This window comes from Penaeus chinensis, chromosome 6 (genome assembly GCF_019202785.1).
Source record: "Penaeus chinensis breed Huanghai No. 1 chromosome 6, ASM1920278v2, whole genome shotgun sequence".
In the NCBI taxonomy this organism is placed as follows: domain Eukaryota; kingdom Metazoa; phylum Arthropoda; class Malacostraca; order Decapoda; family Penaeidae; genus Penaeus; species Penaeus chinensis.
This window is the reverse complement of record NC_061824.1, coordinates 17,658,022-17,668,021: the sequence shown is the minus strand read 5'-3', so window position 1 is coordinate 17,668,021 and position 10,000 is coordinate 17,658,022.

The following is a 10,000-nucleotide window of genomic DNA, read 5'->3' as shown; positions in this document are numbered from 1 at the left end:
CTTTCGCTCTCTCTCTCTCTCTCTCGCTCTCTCTTTCTTTCTCTCTCCCTCTCTATATATCTATCTATCTATCTATCTATCTATCTATCTACATCTCTTTCTCTCTCTCTCTGACTCCAATATAAGTTAAACATAATGTTCCTGTCTGGTCAAATTTTGTCTTCTTAGCTTGCTTTTCGGAGTCTGGAAGTATAAATTGCAAATAATGAGCTTATAGGGAAAGAACTCAAAGGAGCAGGTAACTTATACTGAGACCGCTGTCACTCAGTTTGCGTTATAAGGTTGTTATAACTGTCATGAGGCAACCTGTTACAGATAAAATAAATGCGGGAGAGAAAATTTATAATCAAGAGAGAGAGAGAGAGAGAGAGAGAGAGAGAGAGAGAGAGAGAGAGAGAGAGAGAGAGAGAGAGAGAGAGAGAGAGAGAGAGAATGAAACGGATTGAATGAAAAAAAATGTACTGCATACCAGAACGTAATTAGCTGGAAACGTAATTCACGGTTAAAAAATCAAATATCTTCATCAACAAGATAGGAGGAAGGATTTGATGCCATTAATGGATCATGTTATTATCTTTGTAATGCTTTGGAGATTTTAATTCCTGGTCAATTGACTTTGGTCTCTTTCCCTTTCTCCCTCTACCTTTGTCTTTGTCAATATGAAAAGTCTCAGGGAAATATCTAACAACCTTAGTTTTTAGTGTTATTCAGGAAGGAAATCTATAAAATATAAATCTTTATCTCAAAGCATATCAGACTTTTAATCTTATGCTCATACTTAATCTATCTGTAATAGTATTTGTTGCGACACATTTTAAAGGATTACCCACAGTTTCATGATATGCAATCTTTTCCATTACAGATGTGGCATTTAACTTTAATTTCATCACGGTTCGGTCCTGGCTTATGCTATCATTTGAATTTTAGAAAGCGAATTGTTTGTTGTATTCCAATGCCATATTCCCACCGACTGTGAAATCATTCCTTGCACTTTGTCTCACTTTACATTTGAAGTGCTACGAAAGTCTCTTCAGTTACTTAACTATGCAAATGTTATAAAGTAATTTACGAATTTCCCCAAAATGCAACGAAAATAGTTTTGACGATTTTTTTCCGCTTGCAGACTGCCTGACACTCGGCACACACAAGCTGCATTAGATATCGGATTATTCCTTTGTGTCGAAAGAAAGCTGATCTTTTTCTAATATATTACGGGGTTATTGTTATCGTTTTTTATCTGCCTTCTTGCCTTTCTTTCTCTTTGTCTATCTATTGCAACTACCATCGGTTTACTTACCTACTTCTCTGATTCAGTATAACCAAAACTGTGACATTTTAAATGAACATTAATACTTGTACATCAGAATACTAATACTAATCTATACATGGCTGCAAATCCTTTTTTTGTAAAAAGGTGCAATAATTATCGTGAATTTTTGGTATAATTATTATTAAAAGGGAATATAAGAGAGCATAACCTATTAATATTATGAATAAGCAACACACGAAGAAAGAATTTTATAATATGCTTTTAACGTCAAGTGATTCTCTCTAACCTTTACTTAAACTATAATTGGAAACTGTTTGCTCAACATTTTACTTCTCCGAAACACTCGTTAACGGAAAGTAATTTTTCAGCAGGTTTTTCTTAGTTTTACCTGACAACTGCCAGTTACTGCAGGGATGTCATTATCTTCCACTAATCCAGAAACTAAGAGAACTTGAGAAAGTTACCGATCAGCCGGTGCGGATCTCAGTCGCACATGGAAAAACGTTTTTTTTCTGTTTATCTCCCTCTCCTTACTTTCTTTTTTATGTGTAGGATTTCACTCTTTCTCTCTCTCTCTCTCTCTCTCTCTCTCTCTCTCTCTCTCTCTCTCTCTCTCTCTCTCTCTCTCTCTCTCTCTCTCTCTCTCTCACTGGGTAAAATAAAACTCCGCTTTCGCCTCCTTGCACAACCAAGAGAACAAAAGGAAAAGCAAGAAGAAAAGAGAAGCGAAGAGGAGATGAGAAGAAAGGCACCAAGAGAAACAACGTGTGGGATAAGTTGAGCCGGATAAAAGAAATAAGGAATTATGAGGAAATAGTAATAACGTTCCATGGGGGGGGGGAGGTCAGTCTCAAACGAGAATAAAAGCAGTGATAGTAAAAATGATGATAAAGATATCCATGGCTACATTTCAATCAATGCTGTTATTATTATGATTATTTTCATAATCATCATTTCACTGACATTATTATTGTACTACTTATTGCTGTACATTGTAAACAAACCTAAAAACTAAAAAAAATACTATGATGCGGTAAACAAATGATTCAGATTAAACAAATTTGTTAGCCTTATGCCTCACTTCCCCCGCAAATAATAATAGTAACAATAATAGCATCTTATCAGATCGCGTCGAAATCGTGTCCCTGCTATCTTTCGCACGTTTCTTATGTCAACTGCCTTCGCAATATTTCCGTTTTCTGTTTTGAAATGTGCTCGTTCCCACGCGCCATATACACTATGCAGAGCTCCATCCTTTCCTCCTCTAATGGTAGGAATGATCTCCTTATGCATTGGTTTTCCACATACAGAAATATACGTGCTACTACATTTTCCTCCTCTCGAGTGCAGTTTTTTTTTCCGACCGCCTCTTTACGTCACCATAATAAATTGAGAAAGGAAGAAAGTTCTCCAGACAAACCAGTAAGTGATAGCTGGAGGATGATAGGGTATTTCTGCCAGCGTGTAGGAGAGACCTGACAACTGAGACAGTAACATGCCCTTCACCAACTTTGATCTGGGAGGATTGTCTGCCATACATGAAAACCCTGTGATGGGCTAGGAACCTCGAGGCTAAAAGGCTAAAATCATATTGAAACCGTCAGTCATGTCACACTTATAAATAACACCTCTTTGGTTCTCTACTCTGCTTAGATTGTTGGTTTGATCAAGGCCCAGTCAAGTCAGTTTGACACTCAAATATGGCTAGAGTCAAGCAAGCACTGCTCAGTTGGCATCACGTAGGTCCTGCAACTGTCACCAGCACTGGATGGTAACTGAGTATATTTCATCACTACCCCTGTGACTGCTGAGTGTATCCAACTTATCCAACGTTAGTAATTTCGCGTTCACATCCCTCGCCGCCAGTAGATAGTAATCCAGGCCATTCCTTGTACACAGGGGGTAATTTAGAAGCAAAATAAAAGGGCATGTTACACCAACAATATCCAATATAATGCATTGAACAAAATCAATTATATAAAATTATAAGTTGTTGGAATCCATGGTGGGTGGGGGGGGGGGGGAGTGATATGAAGAACTCTAAGTTATATGTTTTCTGCAAATTTAAAAGAACTAGCTCTCTTTCTGGTGACCTACACAATCCCTTGGCTAATCCCTTTCGAAAGTCGCTTGTCACTCTGGAACCTTTTCAGGTTTCAAAGGGCAAGAATGGGAAATGGAATGCTTCCCAGGCCCCTAGACAGAGAAAAGTCCTCTTCAGTGTGGCAAGGGAACCCTATTTGGTAAATATGAAAGGATTTCATATGAAAATACCATGTGGTGAAGACCATTGATGACATGTCCATCACGGATCTTGATATTTTTGAAGTACATCGTAATATATTTAAGGTGTGTACTTGATCCTCAGATCACCCCAAAAGTGAGATGGTAAGCTCATAGTCATCACCAAACGAAAGTGAACATATTAATTCCCGGGACTCAGGCCTCTTGTTCACTTCACAAAAGTGTCAATCAGTGCTAGGTAATTGTCTTTTCCCAAGACCTGAGGAGAAACTGTTTGAGGAACCTGGCAGATTATGGTAATGGCAGCAAAGCATTTTAAGAAGAAAGTCAAAGGTGTAGAACAATGAACACCAGATCGTCTACCTTTTGAAACATTAGTGTTTCTAGTTAGCATGGTACCACCTCAAGGTAAAACCATACGTACCCCGCCGCATGAGGTGTTTCTACTTCCAGGGTTATGAGCACAGAGCCAACTCTTGCCATCTTAGGGAAAATGGATAACCAAGAGTGTGTCAAGTGTGGTACAACAGGTCATCAGTTTGTAAAGGTACAAATTTGTAAATGAAGTGTTGGGTTATAAGGAATAAGGAGAACATTCGTTTTTCAAAGCCAAAACATGACTCCTGTATGCTGTTTACTCTGCCAGGTAAGTCCTTTGCCTCGGTTCTAGCTTGAACTCATTTCTGTCATCTCATAACCTCCAATACTTCTTGCACCACTCATTCACTCGCTCAAAGGCAGCATTGAATACAGAAATTGCCTCTGATGAGTTCTTCCAACAAAAGTGCAGTAGGTGTGAGGGGTCTATTGAGGAGGATCCGCCCAAAGTAACTCCTTGGAGCCATCAGACAAGGGTCCAAAGGCCTCAATTGTGACAGCTCCAGATGCCACTACATTCGCAGAGGCCTCTACTCCAAGACAAAGGCTCAACTCCCTAAGATTAGTCTGTGGAAAATAGTTCCACACACACATTTCCCTTCCAAAGGCATTCTCAAGACACTGTCAAGGGAAAGCTTGAAGGTGTGGGGCAAGCCTTAACCACAGATGCTGCCAAACACCGGAAAAGGTAGCTTGTCAATTTGAAGAAATGGATACCCTGATCCCATGGAACTGTCAGGGAATTCATGCAAAATGGGATGAATTGCAGCATCTGATAACTTCATGCAATCCATTTTGTGTTTGCCCACAGGAGACTATGATCAGCGAAGATATTACCTTGATCCATTACAAAAGGACTCAAGTCAAGGCCAGGCGAATGCTATAGGAGGCTAGACAAAAGTCATGGACAAGAATGTCTCCTCGATTAACTCCAGGACCCCCTCAGCATGGGTATGGAACAAGGTATGGGAGATTGCTGGAAAGAACGCATCCGTGATGCCACCTGCTCTAAAGATAGATGGTGTAATCCTCACTGAGAAAATAGAATGGCATTCTTCACTAGGATAGCAACAGAACTTCCATACAACTTCCCATTCTTGTGCAGGGAGATGGACTGCCCAAGGAAGTCACGATATTTCACACCAAGTGATATCTCACTTATCCGAGAGCTTCCAAAAGTTCCTATTGGACTTATTCACTAGGATCTTTAGGGAAGGCACAGTCCCAACCACTTGGAAAGAAGTTACAATGATTCCCATCCATAAACCTGGCAAGGATACTTCCAGACCAGGGAATTACTAGAAAACAAAAATGTGCTGATCCCATAACAGTATAGGTTTAGAAAACTGAGATTGTCCACGTATGTCCTTGTGAGAATTGAGACCGCTATACAGAATTCCCTCACACATTAACGTCAGCAGTCTTCTTTTAACCTCAAAAAGGCTTACGATACTTTTTAAAATCATGGCATACTCATGAAGCTGTATAACATTGGTTTAAGAGGAGTATTACCTACTTTCACACAAAGCTTCCTAGCGGATAGGAAGTTTAGAGTACAGGTGGGAAACGGCTTCTCTAACATGGAAGATCAACTGGAAGCAGTCCAATAAGTCTTGATTTTGACCCTGTTTGCCATTGTTATAAAGGACTTTTGTAAAATTTGTTCCAAGTGGGGATGACTACACACTGTACTACTCTGGATGAAGCTTACAGGATATGCAAGGGCATGCAGATTGTAGTAAATCACATTGCACTGTGGGCAATATACCGTGGGTTCAAATTCTCTTTAAGCAAGGCCATGGCTAAACACTTCCACTAAAGAAAAAGTTACATCTTTCCCTCTATTTTGGAGCAAACCCATTGCGTTTTGTCTAGAGGTGAAGTACTTGGTTCTAATATTTGACTCGAGGCTTATGTGGGCCTTACATTAAACCGTTCAAGATACAAAAGCACTAAGAATTTTTCGGGTTCTTTCTCGGCTGTTTTAGGGTGCGGACAGCACACTTCCCCCCATTGGCACCCGCAATCTGTATTATTAACTGCGCGGGCAAGCCCCTTCCCTGCGGGGTCTGCTGGTACGCCTGATGCATCCTGCGCGCCACAGTACGCCTAATGCTGGCTTAATTACGAATTATAGCCCAATCTATAATCATTTTTTTACGAAAAAAAATAGTGTCAGAGCCGACTATTGGAATATCAACTGTCATTTACAACTGTCATATTCACTATCGCTCTTAAATGATTTGACCGTACAGGAAAGTTCATGACTACCAACATGATTACAAGCTATATTTCATTATTATTATTATTCGGTATTTTAATTTATCAAAACCTAATCTAATTGAATGATGCTGATTTTATTCTTCATAAAGACTGGATAGATAAAACCCACCCACCCACCCACCCACCCGCATACATACATACATACATACATGCATACATATGCCTACATATATGAAGGCATGCGCATCCAATCACACGAAATTGCGTTTATTAAATGTTTTGTCAGTTAAAACTTGGATCTACAAAACAAGCAGCGATATATTTACGTTAATGCACTTTATCTAACGACTGTTGTTATACATGGAAATTTATGTTGTAGATGAAAGTTTAAATTAACAAAACGTAATAAATGCAATTTCGGGCCTTTGATCCGAGAATACGTTTGGACGCACATACACTCATATATGGCTATGCATATATGTTGAGAGCAAAATGAAAGTTCTTCTGAATATATATATGGAGATGAGAGTCATTAAAATATGGTCATAATTGTATTTTCTGAAATCTGTAATAAAACCATTGTAATGAATGCTGTTTCGGGCTTCAGAGTATACGTTTGGACGTACATTCACTTATATATGGCTATGCATATAAAGAGCAAAACGAAAGTTCTTCTCAATATATATATGGAGATGAGAGTCATTAACATATGTAATAAAATATCGCAAACACTCTGGGGGAAGCTTTCAGGCGGTACAGATTATACATTGTTTACGTTATACAGTAAAATAAAAGCCGTACATTAATTCATATTCAAAATAATTTTGATACAATGCTCGCGTCCAAATGAGTATATTCTAGATTATCATTTCGTGGGGCTTGGTGCGGGGTGCTCCTAGCTGCCCCGCATGTATTTCAGTACAACACGGGGATCCCGCGGGGCGAACAACACCCGCCAAACTTTAATAAATACGGAAAAGTGCGGAGGAGCTGGTTCTGGGGAAAGCCCGTCCCACGGGGACGTTTAATAATACGGCCGGAAGACTCAATGTTGGGGATTTCCCCTTCCTTGGGCCTAACCTTCTCTTCCATAACCCCTTCTGTCCGCTTCCTAAGATGTGAGGGCCATGTTGAAAGGTTAAAATCTGGCTTTGGATCCTGAATGACCTCAGGGAGCCATGGGAGCGGTATTCCCGTTTAGTTATCTAGCCCGCATCCCCCATGTACCTTTCTTAGGGGCTCTGAGGCCCTAACCCCTGGCTCTCCTTTGATCGTGACTCTGAACATCGATACTACTACCCTTTCCCCGGTACCTGCTGTGAGCTCAGTTCATTCCAAGTCACCCACCCAAGTCATTACTCAACCTTCAGATTCCTTCCTTCCCCTCTCCGCTCCATTTCCTCATCCTCCCTGCGCTATATATGCCAACCTCCATTCGCTGCCACTTGGATGCACACGTGACTCCCTTTTGTCACAGTGGTGGGAATCCCTTCTCCGGATCCTCCCGCCCCTGATATTCCCCCTGATTCCCTTGATCCCTTGTCTCATTAGCCAATTTTCCCTTCCTACTTCTCTGATACCCATTTTTACCCTTGTCGTTCAAAAGACGTGTATCTTCTATAGGCCCTACCCTGCTCCATTTATTCGTCTTCTTCACCCTTTTCAATGCCATACTATCCTAAAATGCTATACAACTTTTGACGTGTAGCATATCTAATCATTAACTCATTAACCTCCCTCTTTACCCTTTTCACTACTTCACTCTCTTATAGTGTTATATGACCTTTGATATCTGGCACATGTATTTGCTACCTAACTAGATAAGATATGAATTTATTTTTTGCTTTTCACTTTTCAGCAATATTGAAGCTCGTAGGAGTAAAATATTAAAGTTTACAAATCGCCAATTTAGTTCTCACCAGTTTTCTCCTTCTGTCTCTTAAGCATGTCTCGGGTTTCTTAATTTTCTTTTATCATTATGGCATTTATAGAACATGACATTTAAATATAATAGAAAATTACATAACAAATCTGAAAAATATAATTATCAAGTGTGATTATCATGCTACATGTGACAGTTTGTAATTATATTTTTCAAAATAGCATACACGTGGCTTCGTAGTATTCTAATAAGGAGAAGAAAACAGAACTCCTTCCTTAATATCGTAATGATACTCGTGATTGTAGCTTTAGAATTACTGCACAAGCGTTGGCTATGGAAACGCCGGTTCGCTTCTTAAATATTAAATTTCAAAGACAGAACCCCCCCACCCCCTACACACACCCGTTATCATCTTTACCTTCACACACTCTCACTGTCAATCTTACAATCTCACTCTTATTCTTCCCCTCACACACTCCAATACACTCATACTTACACGCACACTCTCACTCTCAATCTCATTCTCATTCTCATTCTCATTCTCATTCTCATTCTCAATCTCACTTTTGCTCTCGCTCTCACTCTCACTCTCACTCTCACACTTACACTTACACTTACACTTACACTTACACTTACACTCACACAAGAACAACATAACAGTAACAATGTAACATAGATATATGATGGGGTAATAACAATATTTTTAGGTGGTTATATACACCCCCAAAAAAAAAAAATAATAATCATTGTATAAATATTTGTCATGATCCTGAATCATTTCATTTCCAGGTTAAACGTTTTTGAGGAAAAAATAGTTATAATTCATTCGTATCAAATAAAGTTGGACCGAAACTCCAAGCTTCACGTGTCGTTGCCAGCAGCTGATTTGTCAGATTAAAGGTGTTCTCTGAAAGAGAAATTTGATATATCCGTCTAGAATGTATCAGGAGGCGTTAAATTCATTCCCACATATGAAACCTAATGGGACTTCAAGTTCGTTATAGAGGAAAATTACGATTTAACAATCCTCACTTGCTACCTACTACTCTAACAACTAAAGCCTCTTGCTATTGCATTTGCAAACGTAAACAAACCATCTTTTGTCGGGCATTTCTTTTTACGGTCTTCGTAACTGTTCACATTTACTCCATGCAAGAGTTTAACCCATGTGGACAGATCGAGATAATCTTGTTAACCCTAAAATACCAAACCAAGAATATCTTACGACCGCTTGGTTCAGCCACAAGTGTACTATTGACATATTTGCGAGTTCTTGGTTTTCTTGGATGTCTTGGAATGTGTGTATCTCGGAAAAAAGGCCTTAACTTATACGATCCTAATGACTAAACAGCATCTACTAGTCACAATGTGTGTCTGAAGAATGCTTGTTACTCTTGAGCCTTGCATCCACCCTGACAAACGTCCATGCTTGATCGAGAAACTGTTTACGGTTTTCCATTAGTATCCCTTGCGACTGGACATTTTTTATATCCTTTTTGTCTAATCATAAAGATCGCTATTTTATCTAATATATCAGTAATTCATCCTCTGTTCTCTGACCTTCCTCTCTGCCATCGATCTTTTGTTTCCTGGCTCTCTTCTTCTTTTCTTACTCTCCTTCCATTCTTCATTCCCCTGCTTCCTGCCCCCCCCCCCCCTCCCCTCCTTAAAACCATTTCTTTCCATATCTATCTTCTCTTTATTTCTTCCGTGACTCTCGCACACTTAGTCAAATGCCCTACATTACAATTCTTGTAGTTTTCCGCTCTGTATTTCACATTTAAAATGTGAAAAAATAATTGAATGGCAACACCAGTATTGTCGATATTCTGCATATGAATCCCTTCACATTGTTCTAACAACAGTATATTGTTATTTTCTTATACATGTGACATGACCAATATAACATTCTCAATATGAATTCATATTTGGCAGCCAAATAATGTTTAACAGAAAAAAATGGGAGAGAATGTTAGATGTGTATGGTCAAAACTGCCGCTGGT